General features: G+C 48.6%; 2 non-coding genes and 1 pseudogene across 2 annotated transcripts; 2 read left to right on the top strand and 1 right to left on the bottom strand.

The window, feature by feature from the left end:
• LOC140717854 (uncharacterized) overlaps positions 1 to 25,838 on the bottom strand; it is a 966,201-nt pseudogene that overhangs the window by 715,098 nt on the left and 225,265 nt on the right.
• On the top strand, positions 13,386 to 13,457 carry trnaa-cgc (transfer RNA alanine (anticodon CGC)). The gene has a single exon. It is a non-coding gene; the product is annotated as a tRNA-Ala (tRNA).
• On the top strand, positions 16,190 to 16,263 carry trnan-guu (transfer RNA asparagine (anticodon GUU)). Its single transcript has one exon. It is a non-coding gene; the product is annotated as a tRNA-Asn (tRNA).

The raw sequence follows: 25,838 nt of genomic DNA, 5'->3' as shown, positions 1-25,838 counted from the left end.
ATGGAAGCGGGAGCTTAGAGGCCTTCCTGGTGAGCAGTAGAGGTATATAGGGACTGTACATCCAAAGTGAATATATTATGATCAGGGCCATGGAACTTGAAAGCATTTAAAAGGTCACAAGCGAGTGAAGTGTCACGGTTGTATGTAGGAAGGGACTGTACCAGTGCGGATAAAACTGAGTCGCGTATACAGAGCTAAGGTCACTGCGGCTGAAACAAACAGAAACAATGGGCCTACCTGGACAGACAGGTTTGTGAATCTTGCGCTAGAAACGGGAGGTGCGGGGTAAGGGGACTATGTGGATCGTGTCAGTCGATGGGAGAGCCACGGATTTAATAAGATCAGTGACGATGCGTTTGAAATGGTCTGGTGCTCCTTAGTGTGGTATTGTTCGAGGGCTAAGTAATAGGAGGTGCCTGCAGCTGTCGCTGGTAGCAAGGTAGAGTCAGTCCGCCACTACTACTGCAAGCACTCCCTTATCTGCGTGTTTGATGATGAGTTGAGGATTAGTGCGGAGAAAGTGGAGAGCAGAAGGTTTGGAAGCAGTGAGTAGGATTTGGAGAGAGGACTGGTGAAGTCGAGACGTTTCATGTCCTTTGAGTAGTTGGGAATGAAAAGATCCAGAGCAGGCAGAAGACCAAAACGGGGTGTCCAGGTTGAGGACGAGAAAAGAGGTTATCGATGCTGGGTGAAGAGTCCTTAGGGAGGAAATAGGCCCGCACACGGGGGCAACGGAACAAGAGCTGAGCGTCATGGCGGGCGGGGAAGTCACTGAGGTGTGGCCGCAGGGGTACAAAGGTGAGGCTCTTACTGGAAAGAGAATATTCTGCCTCAGAGAGGGGAAGGTCGCAGTGGATGATGAAGAACCGGTATGGATGAGAGCTGGGATTGGAGGAGTGAAGCTGGTTGGTAGCGCCTGAAGGGAAGGGAGGTTTGGGGTGTTCAGGAAAGAGGGAGAGGAAGATGGAGTCTCCGAGGACCCAATAACTGGTGATGGGGCCTGAGAGACACGGAATTGCAGAGTGTTGGTGTGGGGTTGGGAAGACATCGGCATTCCAGCGGAAGCCCGATTTTATTTGTTCGATGGGTAAGAGGACCTTCTTTGTCTCTTTATCTTCCTTCTCTTTGTTTTTGGGTGTTATTTCGATTATAAACACAGGAGATTCTGTAACTACTGGAAATCGAGAAGACAACACACAAAATTCTGGAGGAAATCATCAGGGCAGGCAGCATCTATGGAGAGTCTGATACAGTCGATATTCCAGGACGAGACCCTACAAAAATGCCGCCTTACCCGTTGGTTTCATCCAGTAGTTTGCGTGTGTAATTTTGGACAGCCTTCGATGTTACTAGGAGTGGCCACAGTCTGGAGTGCAGCGGACAAAACACTCAAACTCCGGGATTTATTTTGTCCAATCCCGAGTCTCGTTCACCTCCCAATCCGACCATATGATCGAATGAAGGTCAGAATTCCGTCGTGTTGAGAAGTCCGCAACTCACTGGGTCTCGCTGTGAAACTGAGCTTCTGCCTGTTAGCAGTCCTCGCAATGCTTTGTAGGGTCTTGCCGTCAGATGCCTTGGAAATCGCGAAATAGATGGAAAAGCAAGTGGTTAGAACACTATCAGTGCCGCTCCTGTAAAACAAATATAGTTAGAATAGAGGATGAGGAAACCTCGCTGGCCTCAATCTGCGCAGGAAGTGGTGGCGCTATATTGCTTTCTTTGACTGAGGTGGTGGTTTTGAGCGACCAGATTAGGCCGCCCATTATACTCACTCCCAGAATCACGGTGCTCTTACTCTCTCGTTGGAGAAGCTGCGAATGTCTTGTGTCAGCAAGAGCAGCGCGTCTGGCAATTAGCGGGGGAAATATTGGAGGGGAGTTATCCATGTTGGATATATCTCTCCTGAAACTCTGTGGCTGGAGAGAATATGAGCCCACCCCTACAGAAACTTTCCCCGTCACAGCTTAAAATTCAAGTTTACCATATCGGCCTGGAGATGCCGCGGATTGAACCCGGGACGCCATACCACTGAGCTACATCTCCATTGAACTCCACCTTTCAGGAGTCCAATTCTCCCAGTATAGCACGTCTTGAGCACAAAACGTAGATACTGGAATACAAAGAATAGCAGATGGCGACAACCATTCGGCGCATTTAGCCTGATCCACCATTCAAGGCTATTATAGCTGATCGTCCTTGTTCAGTTTTCTTCCCATTTCCTATGCGGGATGAAACCAATTAGACTCCAACTGAATGAACAGTGACCCAATATTAAATCAAAGCCACGATATTACACCCGGCAATTCCGTTAGTTCGAAGAATGTCGCTCGAAGAAACGTAAACTTATGGTCAATGAGAAGTGGATCTTACACACTCCAGACAAAACAATATCATGTGCCCCGGGTATTGTCTCTTTACCCTTCATCGATCCGGCTAAAAGTATATGACAACACGTACTATAGCCTCATGGATAGCTTCAGCTTCGCCGTTATGTCCATTGCATAGTACCCGAGTACGATAAGATGGACACTTGACCTCACAATCTACCCCGTTATCATGCTTCACTTAATTATCTATTTGCACTGTGCTTTCTCTGTCGCTGTTAAAACTTATTCTGTATTCTCGTATTGTTTTATATTGCTCTCTCTCAAAGCACTGTGTAACGATTAGATCTCCATAAGCAGTGTGAGAAGACAGGAGGTGACAGAATTATGAGGTAGAAAATTACGGGAGACATAGACTGGGCAGATGGTCAGAATTGTTTTCCCAGGTAGAGATGTGAAATTCCAGCGGGTATGAATTAAATGATAAAGTAGGAGTGAATTTAAAGAAGATGTACGGGTCACGTTTTTAGACAGAGTAGGGTGGGTGCTTGGATCAGGCTGCCAAGTTCAGAGACGGTAGGATGTACGATGTGTACAATGTTCTGTGTATGTTACTAAAAAGGGCTTCTTTGGTTTGTTACGAGTAGGAATGCTTCTTTGTCTGTTAAAAGTTTCTCTTGCCGTTGTTTCGAATGGCTGATATGGTAATTGTATTCATTTGTTAATCAATGGGGAACGTTATTGTGTTTTGTGAGGCTGGGAACTTGGGGGGAGGGGTTGCGCGGGCTTGGGGAGTCCGGAGGGAGACGCCGAGGAAGGAGGACGTGCCTCGGGAGACCACCGGGGAGTCCGAAGTGGGAGTTTCGGGAGGATGACCACCGAGGAGTCGAATGGTTCGCTGGATGAGCTCCACCGATGTGCACTAAACTGACTGAACTTTGATAAGTTGGCGCCTTTTGTTTTTTTCTTGTATATATATATATATTGTACTGCCTAATACTCTTATAATTTTAGTAAACTCTTTAAAGTGTATTTCATAACGGTATTTGTTGTGAGTTTGATACTGCCGGCAGGGCGCGAGGCATAAACTCGATTCTCACAGCACCTGCGTGTACGGGAGGTGGGTTGGTGTGTGGCTGGATCTCTTTTTCCCCTAGACATATACCAGCCTGTTGGGTAAGTGTTACATTTGTGGGGGCTCGTCCGGGATTGGATTGTCAGAGGGCTGTGGAATCGCGCAGGTAGTGAGGGTAATGGAGAGAGAGAAAATTGTTCACTGGTGCCGATTTGAAGGTGTACCGGCACAGTACGCATGCATAGTGAGCGGAGTGGATTTTCGTGTCTCGGGAGACGCGGTAGTGCGGGGGTTAAGTTTGGTGAAGGGTATGGGGCAGGTAGAATTGATAGCTCGACGGTGTGGTAAAGAGATGGAGTCTAGCTGGGTGATAGTTAGTACGAGTGCTGACGTCAGGACGTTGGAACTGCCGTGACGGTCAGTGTACCGGGGGAGGAGGGGCTGTGGGGGCTCCACACCCTCTCCAAGGATGAGGCTGAGGAGACATTGGAGGAGGAGCTAGAGCTAGAGGAAAACACCGGAGAGGTGGCAGGTACTAGCAAAGGGAGGAGGGAGGAGGGAGTCGTGACTAGGCCCCGCTCACCAGGTAGGGTGGAAGCCTCCGAGCTGGCAGCCGCACTTAACTCCCTGGTGGGAGTGGCCGAGAGGCCAAGGCTGAAGCTGGGGGTGTTCTCCCGAGCCAAGCCTACTCCAGACGGGGAGGTGGACTATGAGACCTGGATCGAGCATACGTCCTTGATGTTAGAGGAGTGGCCAGGCTCGGAGGAGGAGAAGCGGCAGCGATTGGTGGGAAGTTTGAGGGGTTTAGCAGCCAAAACAGTTCGGGAATGGAAAGCTGAAAAGTCTGGGGCCTCAGTGGAGGAATGTATAGAAGCTTTGGAGAGAGCGTTTGGGTTGTCAGGGGAACCCTGGCTGCTTTTGGCAGAGTTCCAACGCCTGGAACAATGGAGAGGGGAAAAGCTCTCCGAGTACATATTTAGGATGGAGAGGATGCTCTCGGGGCTGCGGCGCCGGGGTTAGTGAAGGCACGGGAAGTGGCTAGCGTGATGATGAGTCAGTTATTCAGTGGCTCTCTGGAGGAGGACAAGGTGGCGTGGACTATTAGGCAGGCTTATAGGAAAGGCCCCCCTCCATCGTTCGGGCAATTGATTAGAGAGGTGCGGGAGGAGGAGAGAGCGTTGGGGCGGAAAAGGGGCGCGGGCCTACGGGAGCGATCCTCAGTGATACAGGAAGTGGTGGCTGGGTGGAGGAAGGACAACCCACCGAGGGGTAGAGAATCCCCTCTGGAGGGGAGGGACAGGGGAGGTACCCACTCTCAGGGGCGACCAGTGCAGTGGGTTGGGAGTGGGAGTCGTCCTGGGAGAGGAGGGGCGGCAGGCAGCGTGTGCTTTAACTGTGGGAAAGAGGGGCATTTCAGGCGGGACTGTGGGCGGCCGAGGGTGTGCTATAGCTGTGGAGAGGAGGGACACTTTAGGTGGGATTGTGAGAGACAAGGAGTTCCGCGGAGGACAAGCCCCCCTGCGACTAAGAAGGGGGAGGTGTCGGGAAACTTAGGAGAGGCTCAGTGAGGGAACGGACTGGAGCCTCTGGAGGAACACGTTCCCAGAGATCAGCCAGGGGACCACCGGGTGCCCACCCCTCTATTCCAGATGGGCTGGTAGGACCCCGTGCCAGTGTGGGTCTACGGATAGAGGGAGTTTACACAAAAGCCGTTCTGGATACGGGATCGCAGGTGACCTTATTGTACCGGTCTTTCTACCACCAATATCTAAAGCATTTGCCCGTAACCCCATTTGACGCCCTGCAGATTTGGGGTGTGAGCGAGGGTGACTACCCGTACGATGGGTACCTATCGGTGAGATTGGAGTTCTCGGAGGTCGATGTGGGAGTGTCCGAAGCTATTGAGACGTTGGTGTTGTTGTGTCCTGACCCGGTGGAAACTGGTGGTGCTGCCCTCCTGGTGGGGACTAATTCCCCCGTTGTGCGACGGCTCCTGGGAGCTTGTAAGGAGAAAGCGGGGGAAGACTTTCTGGAGACCCTCTCGGTGCATCCAGTGTTTCGAGCAGTGTTCGAAGAAGGGGTTGCCTCACTAGGACTGGACCCAGAGTGTAAACGCGGGACGGTGTGGTGTACGCAGACGAGGCCCAAGGTGATCCGACCCGGGGAGGTAGCACTAGTGATGGGGACCCCCAGATTCCCAGGAGTGCCGACGGGCGAAGCCCTGTTAGTAGACGCCCCGGACGATCTTGAAGGGGAGACACGATTTCCGGCGGGTCGCTGGTGAGGCCCGAAGTGCAGAGACCAGGGGTGGGACATGCGAGGCGTATAGCTATAAGTGTCAGGAACACCACGGCAAGAGACATCACCTTTAAGAGGGGAATGCCGCTGGCACATCTGTTCCCGGTGACGGTAATGTCTAGCGCACCAGTGAGGACCCCTATCGGGGAAGGATGGGAACATCGAAGGGAGCTGACCGCTGAAGTCTTTAACTTTGGGGATTACCCTGTGTCGCCGGAGTGGAAACACAGACTAGTGGAGAAGATGCTGAAGATGGAAGCTGTTTTTTTTCTCAGGGCGAGTTTGATGTTGGCTGCTCCAAAAGCACTCGCCACACCATCCGAGTGACGGAGGACACCCCGTTCAGAGAGAGATCCCGGCGGCTGGCTCCGGCAGATGTTGAGGACGTGCGGCAGCACCTGCGCAAGTTGAAGGAGGCCGGAATCATAGCTGAGTCCCGAAGTCCTTATGCGTCCCCAATAGTGGTGGCATGGAAGAAGAATGGGCGAGTGCGCATGTGTGTTGACTACAGGACGTTGAATCGGCGAACTGTCCCTGATCAATATACTGTCCCAAGAGTCGAGGATGCGCTGGCCTGCCTGAGCGGTGCGAAGTGGTTCAGTGCGCTGGATTTAAGAAGTGGGTATTACCAGATCCCAATGAGTGCGGCCGATAAAGAGAAGACCGCTTTTATCTGCCCGCTGGTGTTCTTTCAGTTCGAACGAATGCTCCAAGGCATATCGGGAGCCCCAGCCACCTTCCAGAGGCTCATGGAGAGAACTGTGGGGGATATGAATCTGTTAGAGGTGCTGGTGTACCTGGACGATTTGATAGTGTTTGGATCGACTTTGGAGGAACATGAGGAGAGGCTGTTGAAGGTGTTGGGCCGGCTTAATGAAGAAGGGTTGAAGCTTTCCATGGACAAATGCCAGTTCTGCAAGACGTCGGTTAGCTACGTTGGTCATATCATTTCGCGAGAGGGAGTGGCTACTGACCCAACCAAGATAGAGGCCGTGACCACCTGGCCGAGACCCCAGAAAGTGGGCGCTCTACGCTCATTTTTGGGGTTCTGTGGGTATTACCGGCGATTTGTGAAAGGATACGCCAAAGTGTGTCATCCGTTGACTCAGCTGTTGTGTGGCTCTCCCCCGGTGGGGAAGAAACGGACGGGGGACCAGAGGCAGGACGCTGGAGGATACTGGAACCCGGCGGAACCTTTTGGCTCGAGATGGGATGATCAATGTGAAGATGCGTTCCGATCTTTGAAAAGGGCGCTGACCCAGGCCCCGGTGTTTGCTTTTGCCGATCCCCAGAAGCCTTATGTGCTGCACACGGATGCCAGTCGAGAGGGTCTCGGGGCTGTTCTGTACCAGGAGCATGGCAAAGCATTGAGGCCAGTAGCCTTTGTCAGCCGAAGCTTGTCGCCATCGGAGAGAAACTATCCCACTCACAAGTTGGAGTTCCTGGCGCTGAAGTGGGTGGTGGTGGACAAGTTGGGCGATTACCTGTACGGAGCCAAGTTTGAGGTGCGAACGGATAACAATCCGCTCACTTATATTTTGACTTCGGCAAAGCTGGATGCCACAGGACATCTGTGGCTGGCGGCCTTGTCGGTATATGATTTCAGCCTGAGGTACCGGCCCGGAAGCAAGAATATCGATGCGGATGCTTTGTCTCGTCGGGAGCCGGGGGAACAGGAGAGGGATGAGGAGTGGGAGAGTGTCCCTGCCCCTGGAGTGAAGGCGATGTGCCAGTTTGCTATCACCGTGAAGGCCGAGGGAAGAGGGAGGCTGGAACGAGCCGTGGACCATTTGGGGGTTTTTGACGACGCCATACCCCTAGCTTACTGTGACCTGACCGCACTACGGACTAAACAGTTGCCGGAACTGAGTCCGGGGGAAGTGGACGCTGCTCAGCAAAATGACCCGGGCATTGGCACAGTGTGGAGAGCGGTCGAGAGGGGGGATGGGGCGTTGGCTGAGAAGGCGAAATACCCAGTCGTGCCCCTGTTGTTGAAGGAGTGGACTCGGTTGAAGTTAAAGAACAAAATCTTGTACCGGGTAACGGCGCCTCCGGACCAACCCCACTGTTGGCAACTGGTCCTGCCGGAGGAGTATCGGCAGGCTGTACTCCAGGCCTTACATGATGATTCTGGACACTTGGGGGTGGAAAAGACCTATGGATTACTCAAAGACCGGTTCTACTGGCCCCGGATGAGGGGGGAAGTCGAAGAATACTATAGGGGCTGCAGTCGTTGCATCCGGAGGAAGACCCTGCCCGCGTTGGCGGCTCCACTGTCGCACTTGCAGAGTGCGGGACCTCTGGACCTGGTATGTATGGATTTTCTGTCGATTGAACCTGACACCAGCAACACCGCGAATGTCTTAGTCATTACCGATCATTACACTCGCTATGCTCAGGCATTTCCCACTAAGGATCAGAAGGTGACGACAGTGGCGAAGGTGTTATGGGAGAAGTATTTTGTTCATTACGGCCTTCCCAGGCGAATCCATAGCGATCAGGGGCGGGACTTTGAGAGCCGCCTTATCCATGAATTACTGACTATGCTTGGGGTTGAGAAATCCAGGACTACCCCGTATCACCCACAGGGAGATCCGCAGCCACAGAGGTTCAACCGGACCCTGTTGGATATGCTCGGGACGCTGGAGATTGGGCAGAAAAGCAGGTGGAGTCGTCATATTGGACAATTGGTTCACTGTTACAATTGTACTCGCAATGATGCTACAGGATTTTTGCCCTATTATCTGATGTTCGGGCGGGAAGCGAGGTTGCCCATTGACTTGTGTTTTGGGGGTGAAGTGGGTGAATTACCCGGGAAGTCCCATCTAAAGTATGTGTCCGACATGAAGAGGGAGTTACAGCGGGCGTACGAGTTGGCCGAGGCGGCGGCTACTAAACAAAATCAGAGGAATAAGATGCGGTATGATCGAAAGGTGAAGTTTGTTCAAATATTGCCGGGCGACCGGGTCCTTTTACGGAATTTGGGACTCCCTGGTAAGCACAAGTTGGCAGACCGATGGGCGGCCAGCCCCTATGTAATAGAGAGCCAGATGCCGAACCTGCCAGTTTACCGGGTGAAACCTGAGGATGGGAAAGGGCCTATCAAGGTACTCCATCGGAATCACCTGCTGCCGCTGGGTCAAGCGGTGCAGGTGGATATGGAGCCAGAGTGGGAGGTTACGCCCAGTACAAGGACTCTGCCAGGGCACAGAGAAAGGGAAGAGACCACTGCTGAAGAGCGGGGACGGGTCCCTCTCTGGCTACCGATTCGGAAGAGGACGACTCAGATGAGTGGCCCCTGTTCCCATTCGCTGGTGCTCCAGTACCCGGAGAGGAGGCGCCTGGCCCTTCCCATACTGAATTGGGTGAGAGGAGGGAAGGTCTTGAGGGCCAGATGGAGAGGCAGCCAACAGTGGTGGGAGAGAGGGTGGAGCCTGAGCGTGAGCCGGAGAGATCTCAGGTGAGGGAAGACCCCCGTGAGGAAGGGGGTGAGGGTCTGTCAGGAAGACCTGGGGTGTCCGAGACAGTGGGTTCGCAGGTGGAGAGGGAGCCCAGGGGGGCAGAAGGGGTATGGAGATCTCAGAGGATTAGGCGCCCCCCAGAGCGGTTGACATATGTGGTACCCGGAGAACCGAGTGTGATTTCTACTGCTCTGGGTAGTTATGTCACTGCTTTCTGCACTTGGGTTGGGTTTTGGGTGTTGCAAGAAGCTTTGGGGAACTCTAGTAATGCCATGAGGGCATGACATTTGCTGGTGGGGAGAGAATGTACAATGTCCTGTGTATGTTACTAAAAAGGGCTTCTTTGGTTTGTTACGAGTAGGAATGCTTCTTTGTCTGTTAAAAGTTTCTCTTGCCGTTGTTTCGCTTTAGAATGGCTGATATGGTAATTGTATTCATTTGTTAATCAATGGGGAATGTTATTGTGTTTTGTGAGGCTGGGAACTTGGGGAGAGGGGTTGCGCGGGCTTGGGGAGTCCGGAGGGAGACGCCGAGGAAGGAGGACGTGCGCTCGGGAGACCACCGGGGAGTCCGAAGTGGGAGTTTCGGGAGGACGACCACCGAGGAGTCGAATGGTTCGCTGGATGAGCTCCACCGATGTGCACTAAACTGACTGAACTTTGATAAGTTGGCGCCTTTTGTTTTTTTCTTGTATATATATATATATATATATATTGTACTGCCTAATACTCTTTTAATTTTAGTAAACTCTTTAAAGTGTATTTCATAACGGTATTTGTTGTGAGTTTGATACTGCCGGCGGGGCGCGAGGCATAAACTCGATTCTCACAGCACCTGCGTGTACGGGAGGTGGGTTGGTGTGTGGCTGGATCTCTTTTTCCCCTAGACATATACCAGCCTGTTGGGTAAGTGTTACAGATGTTTTTAGATCAGCACATGAATATGTTAGTTTGGAGTGACATGGATAGAGGCACAAAGAAAAAATCAAAAGATGATAGAAATCCAAGCAACACACAAACAATGCCAGAAGAACTCAACAGGCCAGGCAGCATCTGTGAAAATGAGTACAGTCGACATTTTGGGCTGAGTCACTTCATCAGGACTGGAGAGAAAAAAAATGATGAGCAATCAGAATTAGACGGTGAGGGGAAGAAACACAAGGTGATAGGTGAAATCGGCGGGGATGCGAAGTGGGTGAAGACCTGGAACGTCGATTGTTGTAAGAGATAGTGCACTGGAGAGTGCGGAATCTGATAGGAGAAGACAGAAGGCCATGGAAGAGTGAAAAGTGTGGGGGGGGGGTGAGGAACGGATGACCAGAGGGAGGTAATGGACGGGTAAGAAGATAAGGTGAGAGAGGGAAAGGGGAATGGGGATTGGTGAAAGAGCGGTTATTACCGGAAGTTCGAGAAATCATTTCATGCCATCAGGTTGGAGGCTACACGGACGGAATATAATGTGTTGCTCTCCCAATCTGTGTGGCTTCATCGCGACAGTAGAGGAGGCCATGGACTGCTGTCGGAATTGCAATGAGAAGTGGAATTAAAATGGATGGCCATTGGAAGATCTCTCTTTCTCTGCTGGATGTCGTGTAGGTGCTCGGCGAAGTGGTCTCCCAGTCTGTGCCAGGTCTCACTGATATACAGGATGCCACACCGGGAGAACTGGATACAGCAAATGACCTCAAAGGATTCACAGGAGAAGTGTCAACTTACCTGGAAGGACTGCTGGCGACCATATATGTTAGTGAGGGAGGAGGTGTAGGGGCTGCTGTAGCACTTGTTTAACTTGCAAGGATAAAGGCCAGGAGAGGGAAAGGTGTGAGGGACGAACACACACGGGATTCACGTTGGGAGCGATCCCTGTAGGAAGTAGAGAGTAGAGGGGGGAGGGAACGATGTGTTTGGTGGTGGGATCCCGCCGAAGATGGCAGAAATTACAGCAAATTGTGTGCTGGAGGCTGAGAGGGGGGAGGTAGGTGAGGGCAAGACGAATCTTATCCCTGGTGGGGGGAGCGAGGATGGGGTGGTGGCAGTCGTGCTCAAAATGGAAGAGATTCTGTTGAGGGCAGCTTTGATGGTGGAGGAAGGAAAGGCCATTTCTTTGAAAAAAAAAGACGATAATCTCATTTGTTCTTCAACGAAACGCCTCATCCTGAGAGCAGATGCTGTGACATTTTACAAGTAACGGGCTGGGAAGAGGTATAGTCCAACTAGCTGTGAGAGTCCCTGTGTTCAAAATAGACGTCAGTAGACGAGCTGTCTTCAGAGGCAGAGACAGGTGGATTTGAGAGCAGAGTGGAAGTTGAAGACAAAGCTGATGAAGTGGATGAGCTCCGCATGGGTGCAGGAAACAGCAGCAATGCAGTCGTTTATGTAGCGTAGGAAAAGTTAGGGAGAGGTACCAATGTGGGCTTGCGTAGCCGACAGACAGGCATATCTGGGACCCATGCCGGTGTCTCTGGCTACACCTTTTGTTCGAAGGAAATAGAAGGAGTCGAAGGAGAAATTATTGAGTAAGGACGTTCGCCTGACGGAGGTGAATGGTGGTAGAGGAGAGCTGGTTGGGCCTGATATCCAGAAGGAAGCGGAGAGATTTGAGGACATTAATCGTTTTAATGGTGTAGCGTTTTGTTCATTGATGCTGTTGTATTGCTCAGATCTACTCTGAAGGCCAGCAGGTACACGGATGTCAGATGAGGAGATGGTGACATATACGTAATTAGATAATGATACTATTTTGGACTTTGAACGTGTTCTCCGAGTTCCTATTGCCCACTATTTATTGCTTATATTTGGCTTTTATAAGATTATTGAATTCTCGGAGCACACAACCTCACTCGTTTTCCACTGGATGTAAGTCTATCAGACGGCAAAATTGTTATCTGGTGACCGCCCTCAGAAGCGGCCCAGTCAGGCAGTCGGATGGATCAGAGGAGTGGACAAAAATGAAACAAATCCGGACGCCGGCCCTGCTACCCTGCACACTTTCTATATCCATCTGTGCCAGGGCACCAGACCAGTGTCCTGGAGCTCCGTCTTTGAGAGCCCAGTGGGAGCTCCCTCAGCACACGTAGATCAGTGCCTCAGGAAGGAAACCCGGTTCCGCCTTCTCCAGGACAGCAGGGAAACGGCATGCGCCATTGTCCCTGCTGCTGAGTCCCACACGGGGATCTTGGGGTATGTGATCGCAACGTGAAGGACCCTGCGCCGCTATAATTGAGTTCGCCTCCACCAAAATGCCTGCATGGAGTTTAGGGTGAAAGGTAACTGTGTACAATATGAACACTGTTTCTCCCTTCACAGATGCTGACGTACCTGCTGAGTATATCCAGCAAATTCCACTTTTAGTTCAGGATCAACTCTGTTTCTCTGACTCTGGATCTCTGCTGTCCCAGTCGCATGTGGAGAAGATAGTCATCGAAGCCGAGGGGTAATCCATTGGGTTTTCTCTGTGCAGGTTCGAATCCTGTCCACTGTAACGCATGGCGGAGCGGACTCGAAAGGCCGAGTAGCCCACTCCAACTTCTGTTTTCTATCGTTCAACGTCCAGCCTTTGTGATTTGCTACTCAGATTTGGGACTAAGGGTGAGATGATGGAGTACTTGGTGTCACAGGGTAAGATTGGGCAACATAAGAATGGTTTCCTTAAGGGGAAGTATTTTGAACGGTCTTGAGCTCCTCATCTTAGAAAATATGTGCTGGCATTGGAGAGGAGGTTCACAAGGATGACTTCGGAAAGGAAAGGGTTGTTTGAGGAAATGAGGAACTTTTGATAGCTCTGGGTCTGTACTCACTGGAGTTTGGAGGGATGAGGTGGGATCTCATTGAAACCTTTCGAATGTTGAAAGGCCTAGACAGAGTAGATGTGGGAAAAGATAATCCCTACGGTGGAGAAGTCAAAGATAATTGGTCACAGTCGCAGGTAGAGGGCGTCCATTTAAAACAGAGATGCAGACGCAGGTGAATTTGTAGAATGTATCACCACAGGCATCTGTGGAGGTCAGGTCGTTGGGGGTATTTAAGGCAGAGCTTGATATGTTCTTGGTTGGACACGGCATCAAAGGTTATGGCAGAAGGCTGGGGACTGGAGCTCAGGAGGTGAAAATGGATCAGCCATGGCCAAATGGTAGTGCAGACTCGATGGGCCACATAGAGTAAGTCTGCTCCAAAATCTTATGGTTTCATGGGATCAGATGGAGGATTTCACCATAAATTTTATAGTGGGGATGTAGCTCAGTGGGAGAGCGCATGCTTCGCATGTATGAAGTCCCGGGTTCAATCCCCGGCATCTCCACTGAATTTTTGTAAATGGACCGATGAATGTTGATAAATAGGCTCACCTTCTATTTCCGTCATTGAAATACGTGATAAGCCTGTAACATACGGGAGAGTTAGAACGGGTCCTTGCTGTATCAGTGGGGACATTGAAAAAACATTGCACAACATTCATGGCACAGCAATTCCAATGACTCTGTGTAGCACAGTGTCGCAGCGGAACCGTGATGGGCCCATAAACCCGAGGTCGATGGATCGAAACCATCTTCTACTGTATTCATCATTTATCAGTGCGTTTTAACAGCGCGACCTGTCACATTATGCGTAGATACAAGGGAATCCACCGGCTTTCAGTTGAATAATGGAAGCAGAAATGAAGGACGAGATTAAATCAAATGTGTGCGATGGTCGGAGATGGGCATTTCTGCTTTATCCGAGGCTTTTGATTCTGGTATATATAGTATGGTTTCGTAGGCACACACTCATCCACACATGTTTTAATGAAGTCAGTGACAACTGTGGCGTTCCCATTGAGACGCGAAGATGAATCTCTGAATACAGTCCTTTCACAGATTCAAAGAGGTCCTGCAAGTGCCGCTGCACCTCCCTTGTCCATACCTTTTCAGTCCTCAGTACTGATACTGCGGACGTCAGTGCCTGCCTATATTTAGGGAGTAGAACTAGAGCCCAACTTTCCAGTGTGGACGAAGTGGAAAATCTGGAAGATATTTCCCTGCATCAGTTAAATCCTGTTCATGAATGTTCCTCCCCCCAGCACAAATTCTGGCCGGAATGGGAGCTTTACACAAGGAACAGCTGAATTGGAAGCGATTCCGAGGCCTCTCCCGTCGCACAGGAAGAAGTGTATGTGTTGTTACGTCTCGTGACACGTGACAGTGGTACCCTTGTCACGTGACTGGGGTTGAAGTTATACTGGACTTGAGGTAATGGTCTTGTGATGGTGGAGTGACGTCATTTTCCCGCCAGTAGAGGTCATGTGACAGGTTTTTTTTACAGGGTATAAGAGGAGGACCCCACCCTGTGGGGAGGGGCAGTTCGTGGCTGGATTTGCCAAGCTGACTTCATGCCACTGCGTGATTTAATGTGATGACGCAGTTTAGTTGAAAAATGAAGTTTTATCTAATACCTAAAGTTTAAAAGGTCATTGCCAGCAGTTTCTTTACTGTGGAGAGTGAAGATAAAAGTTCGGGAGTTAAAGATTGAGGAGAATCGAATTTCGACGCTGGAATGGGTTCGACCTTGTGTGATCCTCATTCGGAAGGATTTCGTTGACTGTTCTCTTGTTAATCTCTGCGGGATAGCAGGAGATTGAGTACAGTGTGATAAAGGAAAGGTCAGTGCCTTTAAGCCGTTTTGTTTCATAAAATTTCTTCGTGGGAAGAGTTCGACGCCGGGGATTGAAGGAGAACGACGTGGAAGAGAATTTAAATCGCCTTAAAAAGTCCTTCCTTTTAAATGGACTGAGCATTTTGAACTTTTGGCAAAATCGCTTTAAACAACTGTTTTTGCAACATCGCTTTAAGAACTGTTAGAGCTGCATCGCTTTAAGAACTGTTTGAGCTGCCGCACAGCAGCTGTTTTCCGGTTACGTTAGTGTTTGTTTACTTTTGGGGGGTTTGTTTTCAGTGTTTAATAAACGTGTTATTTGTTATAAAAACCCTTGCCTAACACAGATATATTTATTGTTGCCTGAATACGTAACAGTGTGAAGAGCCCCGGCGCCACAATCAACGAACAAACTTCGAGGTGACCCTTTGAAGTATCCTGTGCTCGGACAACCCAATGTCAAACCGCTCTTTCGCATTGGTTTCTTGTTTGTTTCCTAGTTAGTATCCCCGTCTGTCACGGGGAAGACTGGGGATAATTTCCACGACAGGAAAATGGTTTTGCTGTCTCTATAAATGTAATTGCAACTCGAATTTTCAAAGTAAATTGAGAAGAGTTAAACATGTTATATCCGAGTTTGGGGTTGAAGCGATCGGTTCTTTGGGGATGTGGAACAATCGATCTGCAGTGATCCCGGGAAGGGAGAGTCACCCGATAGGAAGGGACTTTGTGTTCAGCTTCGTGAAGTCTCCCCTCAGCGACTCTGTATCTTTGAGTCATTCGGCGTAACACGTGGTGACAGAAAACGATGTTTCCGGAAATATTTGCTTCATGCGCCTCTGCCACATTTTAATTGTTAAACAATGGTTGTCGTTACGCTCGATTTAAAGTTTCCAGTTGAAAGAGTCAGAAAGGAGAGGGCGAGTGGAATCGGTGTCTTCACCCAGCTCAGGCCACCCTGCAGAGACTCCGTGAGACTCCTTCCGTCTAATGTCATCGACATGAAACGTGAACTCTGTTTCTCCCTCCACAGACGCTTCATAACTTGCGGAGTATTTCCGACAGTTTCAGCTTTTAGGTCAGGAACAGTCCTGTTTTTCTGACCCCGGGATCGGTGCTGTCCTCATCCGTCCCGGGACACAGTGATTACGTCCGATATAAAATGCCCTTTCTTGAGAAGTGTGTAATCGTAGCCGAATGTTTTATCAATGCACTGGGAATCTATTTGTATTTCCGCTTCTAATTCTGACAAGTAAGTGATTCCAGCGTTCTCTGTTTTATGTTGTCCGTCACCCTCTGGGCAAACCATTCATGCAGATTATGAAAAGCCGGGTCACAGCATCGATTACCATTCAGCATTTTCCAACGCCGGAATGGACCATTTATGGGAGCCTTTTCCAGCTTGTCTCTGTGGCGCAATCGGTGAGCGCGTTCGGCTGTTAACCGAAAGGTTGGTGGTTCGAGCCCACCCAGGGACGCTAGTGATCCAGCAGCTTTTGCTGCGCGCTGTATTACCCGCATGGAAACGCTCCGCTGTCCGGAGACCGGCGTTCCGTACTGCAGCCCCATCACGTTCAGTGGGAATTAAAATTGTTTTTGTCACGTACCGACATACAGTGAAATGTTCCTCTTTCACACTGTTCATAGAGATCAAATCATTACACAGTGCATTGAGAGACCGATATAAAACAATAACAAAATGCAGAATAAAATTTAACAACAATGGAGAATGCACAGCACAGATAATTATGTGCAGCAACATAACAGAGTAGATTGCGAACTCAAGTGTCCATCTTATCCTACTCTGGAACCATCTGGATACCAGACTCAACCAGCTCCCCTCTATCACCATTCAGCGCCGACTGGCGGAACTTGTCCCCACTCGATAATTTCTCCCTCGACTCCATCCATTTCTTAGAAACAAAAGGTGTAGCCACAGACATTGGCATGGGTCCGAGCTCTACCTGTCTGTTTGTCGGCTACTTGGAACAGTCTATCTTGCAAGCCTACATTGGTATCTCTCCCTAACGTTTCCTACACTACATAAATGACTGCATTGCTGCTGTTTCCTGTGGAACTCATCCACTTCATTAACTTTGCCTCCAACATCCACCCTGCACAAACTTTTACCTGGCCCATGTCTGACACATCCCTCCCTTATCTCGATCTCTCTGTCTTCATCTCTGAAGACAGTGTATCTGCTGATGTCTATTATAACCAGACAGACTCACACAGCTACCTGGACCATACCTCTTCCCACCCCGTTACTTGTAAAAATGCCAGCTCCTTCTCTCAACGCCTTCATCTCCGCCGCATCTGCTCTCAGGATAAGGCGATTCATTCAATAGCGAAGGGGATAGCGTGTTTTTTTTTCCAAAAGAAGTGGTCTCTCTTCCTCCGCCTCCAGCACACAATTCTCTGTAACTTCCGCCATCTCCGGCGGGATGCCACCACCAAACACATCTTTCCCTCCTCCCTCTACTTTCTGCAGGGTTCCCATGTGAATCCCATGTGCGTTCGTCCCTCCCACTGATCTCTCTCCTGGCCCTTACCCTTGCAAGTGAAACAAGTGCTACACCTGCCCCTACACATCCGTCCTCATTACCATTCAGGGCTCCAAGCGATCCTTCCAGGTAAGGCGACACTTCAGCTGTGAGTATTTTAGGGTCATCTACTGTATCCAGTGCTCCAGGTGTGGCCTCCTGTATATCGGTGAGACTTGACACAGATTGGGAGACCACGTTACTGAGCACCTACACTCCGTACACCAGTAAAAGCAACATATCCCAGTGGCCTCCTGCTTTAATTCCACTTCCCTTTCCAATTCCAACATGGCAGCCCATGGCCCCCTGTACTGTCGCGATGAGGCCACACTCAGGGTGGAGGAGCAACACATTATATTTCGTCTGGGTGACCTCCAACCTGGTGGCATGAACATCGATTTCTCGAACTTCTGGTAATGCCCCCTTCACCAAGGCCCATTCTCTTTTCCCTCTCTGACCAGATAAGTTACCTGCCCAGCACCTCACCCTGGTGTTCCTCCCCCTTTTCTTTCTTCCATGGCCTTCAGTCTTCTCCTATGAGATTCTCTGTTCTCCAGCCCAGTATCCCTTTCACCAATCAGCATCTCAAGTCTTTAATTCACCAGCGCCCCACCCCTCCGTTTTCACCTATCGGGTGTTTCTTCCTCCCCTCTCCTCACCGTCTAACTCTGATCCCTCATCGTTTTTTTCCCTCCAGTCCAGATGAAGGGACTGGGCCCGAAACGTCGACTATTTTTTTTTTACACAGCTGCTGCCTGGCCTGCTGAGTTCCTCCAATATTTTCTCTGCGGCTTGAAATTACATCATCTGCTGTTTTCTCTTTGTGTCTCTATCCATGTCGCTCCACACTAACATATTCATATGCTGATCGAAGAACATCGTACACCCTTCCGTCTCTGAACCTGGCAGCCCGTTCCAAGCACCCACCCCAGCCCGTCTAAAAACGTGAGCCGCACATCTTCTTTAAACGCTCTCCCACTCCGACCTTAAATATATTCCCTCTAGAATACTGTACCTGGGAAACCAATTCTGACTATCTGCCCTATCGGTGTCTCATAGTTTCCTACCTCATAATTCGGTCAAGTTTCTTCTCAGGCTCTGACATTCCAATGAAGGTAAACAAGCTCAAATACTTTAATCAGGCAACATCCGGGAGACGCTTTACAAACCCTGCCGATCTTTCCTGTGAAGTGTCCATTCTTGTGGAATCTGGATTAGAGTCAGAACAGGATTTAACGGGAAACTCTTGAGGGACGTTAATTCCATCTCTGATCCACGACACAGTGAATGATAATGAACGATCAATTTACATTTGAATTAGCGTGTGTCGCGCGCAGACCGTATCTATGTAAAATGTTTATTTGTTATGTAGTCTAAAAATGTACAACATGCAATAGCCGGGAATCGAACCTGGGTCAACTGCTTGGAAGGCAGCTATGCTCACCACTATACCACCAACTCTCAATGACGTAACAGAAGCTTTGAGTAGTGAGGCTTCCCTCAGTTCCCTGTGACTCGATCAGTTTCCAAGTTGTTTTCTGTCGGATCGTTCCTTACTCTGCTGCAGGTCCTATTCCAGTAAATTAATGTCGCCATCCCCAACAAACCGGAGTTATACAACCCACAGCGAGCATACTCCAGGAGTCAGACTGAGTGAGAACCGAGTCGAAGAGTTACTAATGGGATCCTGCCTCGCGCATCACCAAATGGATAAACATATCCTGATTATAATTGTACTTTCAAACCACACACTGATGGAAGCCCTTCCTTTGCCCAGTCGTTGAACACAGTAAGTGACGGGATCGCTAAAGAATCCTGAGACCCCTCCAGTCACACAGTGAGAAGGGGATGAATAAAAAACGCCAGATCCACACTCAACAAACAAACGTCAGGCTGACTCTGTGAGCTCTCCGGTACCCTGAAATCCGTGTGACAGATTCCATATCCTTGTATATTCCTCTTTAGTTTCGTGGTTAGTATCGCGGCCCGCTACGTGGGAGACCGTGGTTCAATCCCCCGTGGGGAGACAGTTAGCTGATTCAAATATTAACTTGATGTACAGGACTATTTGTGTACAATAAGTAAAGGTGATCATTGAGACTATGGAACAAGTCTGCATTGAGTCTGGAACGGGAGAGTTTTCCGAGAACATGGGACGTTGGGTTCAACCTCTTTCCCCAGACACTCCCTCAGCGAGTGGTTATCGAAGCGCCGATCGGAGTTATACTCAGTGACCGAATCCGTCACTCCGAACTCATTAAACCGGGACTATTGCTGTGAGTTATCAACTCCTGCACGTCTCCTTCAGTGTGGCTGCGTGACTGTGTGGAGAAGACAGGCAAATGGACACCTGAAACACTTTGCAGAGAACAATCCATGTGGACATATATTTAATTCCGGGTTTATAGCCATCCGGCCCCTCCCGCAGTCCCTAAAACCACCGCTCAGAATCTAATACAGTGAATTGGGGGAAGGTCTGGCAGAGCTTCGCTCAGCGGTGACGGGTGAACGCATGCGTAGTGAGGCTCCTTATATCCGATTGACAGTGTGCAGCTGAAGACATGCGCAGTCCCATTCTCTCGCCCATCGGCAGTAGCGGCTTTAAAGCAGACCGAAATAGGGAATACCCGGGCCCGATACGGTAAATTGGGGTGGTGGAGCGGAGAGATCCGGGCGACGCCTCGACCCGGCAATCAGAACTGAGTTCTGGAAGGCGACCGGTCACGGGGGGGGGGGGTTCGTCAACCGGAGAGTGTTGCGGCGACAGTGACGGATGCTGACGGTTTGACCACTTGTAATGTGACTGAGCGGAGCCGATGATGGGAAGCTCAGTGATCGTATGGAATGGATTTTTGCAAGAAATGAAAGGAAAATGCTTCGGAAGGAACGGGTTTGGATGAGGAGGGTCCTCCGATGAGGGCAGAAGGACTGAGGTAGATGCTGCTGTGGATTTCACGGTAATGATCAATTTCATATCTTATTGTGATAAACATCTTCATCCCGGTAGGTTAACTGAGGGTATTCAGAAGAATATTGCTAACTTCAGCAACATGTCTGAGCAATGGTCGGGAGTAGGCTACATGTGCTGATTAAAAACATGAGAAAATACCGAAAATGAAGACTCTGGACGGAAGTAAAATTGTCAGTACGTTATGCGAGAAACGAAGGTTCGGGGTGTGAGTGTGATTGTGTGTGTGTGTGTGTGTGTGTGTGTGTGTGTGTGTGTGTGTGTGTGTGTGTGTGTGTGTGTGTGTGTGTGTGTGTGTGTGTGTGTGTGTGTGTGTGTGTGTGTGTGTGTGTGTGTGTGTGTGTAAAGTACCTTTGGCTAAGAGTTTGCAGACTTGGAGAGAACGGGAAGTGTTTCCCTGTTCTCTGGTGCATTTCTGGTGAATGGCTACCATTAAATGTCTATTTAGGCTGCATTAGTTATTCTGTCAGACGGTATGACAGAATCATCATCATCCGGTGCCATGCCCAGTTTCAGCTTTGACTGCCATGGCCCACACGCTCTTGTTTCGGGTTAAGTGGATGACAGAATATTACTTTAAAACAGAGATTCATAGGTTCTTGATTAGCCAGGGAATCAAAGGGTATGGGGAGAAGGCAGTGGAGTGGGGATGACTGGAAGAAAAGGATCAGACCATGATTAAGTGGCAGAGCAGTCTCGATGGGCTGAATGGCCTTCTTCTGCTCCTATATCTTTTGGTCTTATGGTTTATAAGTACATGGAGCCAGTAAAAAACAGAAATCACAAGCCCAGACTCTCCTCACCAGACAACCAGTCCACTGCCAGTATTGGCCCAGTTAACATTCTCTGAACTGATTCCAATACATTGAGATTCTTCCTTGATTAATGAGACCAAGTCTGTATAAATGGATTCACCCCGCTCTTTATACGGTGTATAAGATACTGAGAGACATTGATCGTGTGGATATTCAGAGGCTTTTTCCCAGGGCTGAAATGGTTAACATGACGGCATGGTTTTAAGGTGCTTGGAAGTAGGTACAGAGGAGATGTCAGGGGTAATTTTTTATACATTGACTGATGAGTGCTTGGAATGGGCTGCCGGTGACTGTGGTGGAGGTGGAAACGATAGGGTTTTTTAAGAGAATCCTGGATAGGTACATGGAGCATAAAAATCTAGAGGGCTATTGGTAATCCTAGGTAATTTCTAAAGTAACGGCATGTTAGGCACAGCTTTGTGGGCGGAAGGGCCTGCATTGTGCTGTAGGCTTTTGATGTTTCTCTTAGGGATGCATAACCTCCCGACAATTGTATTCAGTTCCTCATCAATAAAATACCATGTTCTCTCCACTTGTAGCTGCAAACAGGATTAGGAACAGCCCCTTCTGCCCACAATACCTCTGCTGACACTGATGTCAGGGGAGACTGCACTCTGGGCCGCCATGACCATGTAGCGATTTGCACGACGCTGTTACAGCTCAGGGCATTGGAGTTCAGGATTCAGCCCCTGCATCTTCTTTAGAGTCCCTTTAATCCCTGTGGATTGCATCAGTTTTCTTCAGGTCCTCCTGATTCTTCCCGCAGTCCAAAGATGCACCAGGTCGGTTAATTCACAATTATGAAATACCCTGTCGTTAGGTTAGGGTCAAATCGGGGTTGCCAGGGTTTGCCAGGCAGTGTGGCTCAAAGAGTCTATTTTGCTCAGGATCTCTAAATAAGATTTTCAAAAAATACAATCCATGTTATCCAATTTTCCCTATACTAATCCAGACAACATGCTGGGGAATCCTCTGCACCCTTTCCCCAGTCCCCACTTTTTTCCTGTGATGTAGCAAACAGAATTGCACACACAACTCGAAATGTGGCCTCAACCAGGGTTTGTACAGGTGTAACAACTCATCCCATGGTTTGTACTCAATACCCTGACTGATGAAGGCAAGTGTAACAGTTTACTTCCTTTCAATGCCACTTGCAGGATGTTATGGATGAACACGTCAAGATCCCTTCATGTATCAATGCTCCTAGAGATGCTGCCATTTACTATGTACGTTCCTGTAATACTCCTCACACTTGTCCAGATTATACTCAGAGTATCACTGTACAGAGTATCACTGATCACTGTGGACACACTGGTTACATATCTACAGTTAAAAGCATTATCAATTCCATCAGCCTGAGTGTCACTACACAATCACACCATTCAAACCATTCCACTCGGAGACTCGTGGCAAGTTACATATTTATCACAGAATACTATTTGATTAAATGGTCCGGTCTTGTTGCTCGGGATGCTCTGCTGCAAAGTACCTGAAGATTAGTTCAATGTAACCAGTGACATTGACTGTGGTATCGATGAAAATGAAAAACAGATTTAATCAACAAATTCAACTGCTAGAATGAATCTCAAAGAAATTTTGCACTGTTACACTGCAAGACAGATTGGAGGATGCATTGTGAACCCCAAATCTCAAACTGTACCAGAGATTGACAGGTACAGAATAAACCACACACTCTCACACTGTACCAGATACTGACAGGTACAGAATGAACCCCACACTCTCACACTGTACCAGAGACTGTCAGGTGCCAGTAAGTGAAGCGACGTAACTGAACCCAGTGACCCAAAGGCTCTTTTCAGAGCCACTCACAATGTCTGTGGAAGGGCTGAGGAGCACTTGATTTTCGTTTAGAGTATCTGGTCTGTCTATCTGTCACAGCACTGACAATGCCCGGAAACATCCCTGGTAACATTTTCTCTTCCTCAACATGTTTTGTTTCTGCAAAATAAACCATTATCTGTCTGTACAGAAAGTGCTCTGCTTCTGTCCTGGCTAATTTCCCTTCTGCCTTGAGAGATCCTACATTCTCTGTAGCAACCATCTTGTTTTAAATGTATTTTTAAAATACCTTTGAATTTTCTTAATCTTAGTCATGACATTTCATGTTCCATTCCGGTATTTATAATTCCCTGTCTAGGAGCTTAGAACAGTACAGTACAGCACTGGAAAAGCCATTTGGCCCACTATATTGTGGGAATCATGATTCCAATTTATTCTAAATGCCCTCCTGTTTATCATCCATATCCCTCAATTCTGTTCATATGCATGTCTACCTAAACAGCTCTTAAATTCCACCAGACTCTCTGCTTTTATTACTACCTGTGGAAATCCATTCACAGCACTTATCACTCCCTGTGATTTAAAAAAAGAAACTCTTCTTTATTTGGCCTTTAAATTTCCCCCTCTAACCTTAAAAGCATATCCACACATCCTTAGTCAGAATCTTATTCCAATGGTAGAAATGTCAAATATCTATGTACCCTATCCATGTCTTTCCAAATTAGAACAAAAACCTTGTCAGATCTCCCCTCAGTCGCTGAGGTCCTAATGAGGTCACAAGTTTGTTCAAACTTTCCTTTGAGCTACTGTACTTGAATCCAGGGAACATCCGCCTGAAATGTCTGCATCCTTTCCAGAGTGTCCATCCTTGCTATAAAGGCATTGCCAGAACTTCACACAATACTACTGTACAAGTATTGCCTGTTTCAAACTTCATGTAGCTGCAGTGTGACTTCTTTACTCTGGTAACGAAAAGTCCAACTAATGAAGGCCAGCATTCCATGCGCTTTATACAGTTGCACAGCCACTTTCAGATGTCTGTTGGTCTGCAGAAAACTCCACTCAAAACCTCCCTGGACTCTCTCAGAGACACCAAGGCTCAATTGGCCTGAAAACACCATAAAATATAAATCACCAGTTGCAGTGGTAGCAGAATCACATTTGAAAGTAGAAGAAGTAAATGAGGTAGTTTTGTGAACTGTCAGAAGGACGTTGCCTTTGGCACCATCTTCTTCAGGAAGTTGATAGTTTCTCAATTTGTAAGGGTGTCAAAAATTCCAGGGAGAAGGCAGGAGAATGGGTTTGAGGGGGATAATCAATCAGATGTGATGGCATTGAGGAGCAGACTCACTGTACCAAATGGCCTAATTCTGTGCCTATGTATTATACTCTTGTGGAAACAAGGCATTTTGCCAAATGTCCATGCTGACTGTGTTGCCCAGAGGGAGAGTGAGATTACAATTAAATGCTGCCCATATGCCCACTTCTGTGATTCAGCAGCTCATTCCAAATTCCAAATATGCACAAATTATTGTGTGAAGAAACTGCCCCTTATTCAAGTTGAACTGTCTTGCTTCCTCTATTAATGTTCTGTGCTGTTGATTTCAAACCCCATACCTGGGAATATACAATGGTCTTTCATCCTGTCTATCACTTGCCCTGCCCTTACTACATACCTCAGTCAGATGACCTTTCAATCCCCTACATTCCAGGGAATAAAATCTTTGTCTAAAGAATCTTTCCTACGATCTCCACCCGTGGTGTCTAGCCAAAATCCTAGCAGATCATTTTTTCACAGTTTCTAGTTTTGTAACATCTTTCCTATAACAGGGTGAAAATGCTGTACACAGTCATCAAATACACACGATAATCTGCAGATGCTGGAAACACAGAGCAACATACACAACATGCTGGAGGAACTTACCTGATCAGGCAGCATCTGTAGAGAGGTATGCACAGTTGACATTCCTGACCAAAACCCTTCACCAGAACTCGAAATGAAGGGGGATAAAGCCATAATGAACTAGTTGGGGGGAGGGGATGGAGTACAAGCTGGAAGGTGATAGTTGAAGCCAGTTGAGGGGAAAGGTGGATAGGAAAGTGAGAAACTGGAAGGTGATACATGGAAAAGATAAAAGGGCCAAAGAAGAAAAAGCCATGAGCTCCAGATATGCCTGCCTTTTTTTGTCTACACACATGTCCATGTTCCAAGCCTTCACTTGTATAGAACTCCAACTCTTTCTGAGTCACACTGGTCTATATTGTTGCTGCTCCATGCACCCAGGCTGTGCTTGTCAATTTCATCAACTTTGCCTTCAGCTTCAACTCTGCCCTTAAATCCACTTGCACCTTTCAGACATGTCTCTTCAATTTCACAATATCTCTATCTCTATCTCTGGAGACAAACAACCTATTGATATCTTTTATAAACTACTGACACACAGCTACCTTGTCTATACCTTGTCCCACCCTGGCTCATGTAAAGATGCCATCTTTTTCTTTGTATCTGCCATATCTCTTCCCAGGATGAGGTTTTCCTTTCTGGAACATCAGTTGTGTCCTCCCTCTTCAAAGAATGGGGTCTCCATCTCTCTCTCTCATTGCTTCTACCCTCACCCTCATACATCCCCTCCATTCCTCAGACATTCCCCCTTTCCCCATCTTCTTGCTGTCAGGGTTACAGTCCCCTCGACCTTAATTACCACCCCATGAAAGTCCATATCCAGCATATTATTCTTCATAAAGTCCACCATCCTCAAAGGGATCCTAGCACTAAACACATCCTTCCCCCCCCCCCACCCCCCATCCCACTCTCCACTTTCAGCCGGGATCACTCTCTCCGTGATTCCCTTGTCCATCCATCCCTCTCCACTGATCTCACTGCTGGCACTTCACCTTGTAATAGGGACACATACTATACCTGCGCC

Source organism: Hemitrygon akajei, chromosome 28 (assembly GCF_048418815.1).
Source record: "Hemitrygon akajei chromosome 28, sHemAka1.3, whole genome shotgun sequence".
Taxonomy (NCBI): Eukaryota; Metazoa; Chordata; class Chondrichthyes; order Myliobatiformes; family Dasyatidae; genus Hemitrygon; species Hemitrygon akajei.
This window is presented reverse-complemented; position numbering and strand designations above follow the sequence as displayed.